Genomic DNA, 781 nt, shown 5'->3' with positions numbered 1-781 from the left:
CGTAGATAGAGAGAGTTTGGCCAACTTGGCGCATGGGCGCCATGTTGTCACCAAACAGCGTGCGCGCGTCACCAAACAGCGTGTGCGCGTATGGCTTTATAACATTTTATAAAACACTGATGCTGCATAAACTTTCTTTCATTATTCTGTTCATGAGGACAATTCAATTATGGGATTTTAACATATCATTGTAAATATAATATACTGTATAATCATATTTACCTAACTTTGGAATTAATTAATCAGTGATGTGCTGTATTATTTCGAGAAGATTAAGTGAGGACGATTCTTTATTTTTTTCGTTACGATTATCTTTTTGTTTTAAAAGTCTATATAGTATCATCTAGGCCTATAATATCTAGTTGCTAGCAGCCTACTCTATATAGAATGAGGCTCCTAAGAAGAGTCAACACTGCAGAGGAGAAAGGTTGGTTGTGCAGACAGAGTAGGTTTGTGAATCGTCGGCGATAATATTAATTTCGCCTGTAAATGAATGATAAAAATATTAATAACATGAAAGTTTTCTAATTGTATCTAGGCCTCTACTCTAGGCCTATGACTTCGTAAACTTTAATTTATGAAATAAAATATGCTGGTCATCTTCAAACCAACAAATAGCCGAGGCCTATTTGTAAATTTTAATCTAAACAATTAATCAAAGTTGAAGAATTATTGCATTGAGAGAAATTTTTGTACAACATATGCCTAATCATTCATATCAAGAAGCTAGGCCTTGTAAGTAAATTAGCAGCATTCTCCACACTTCTGTTTATAATATTAG

This window comes from Anneissia japonica, unplaced genomic scaffold, assembly GCF_011630105.1.
Source record: "Anneissia japonica isolate Jap-2015-1 unplaced genomic scaffold, ASM1163010v1 scaffold18390_len10028_cov143, whole genome shotgun sequence".
NCBI lineage: Eukaryota > Metazoa > Echinodermata > Crinoidea > Comatulida > Comatulidae > Anneissia > Anneissia japonica.
This window is presented reverse-complemented; position numbering follows the sequence as displayed.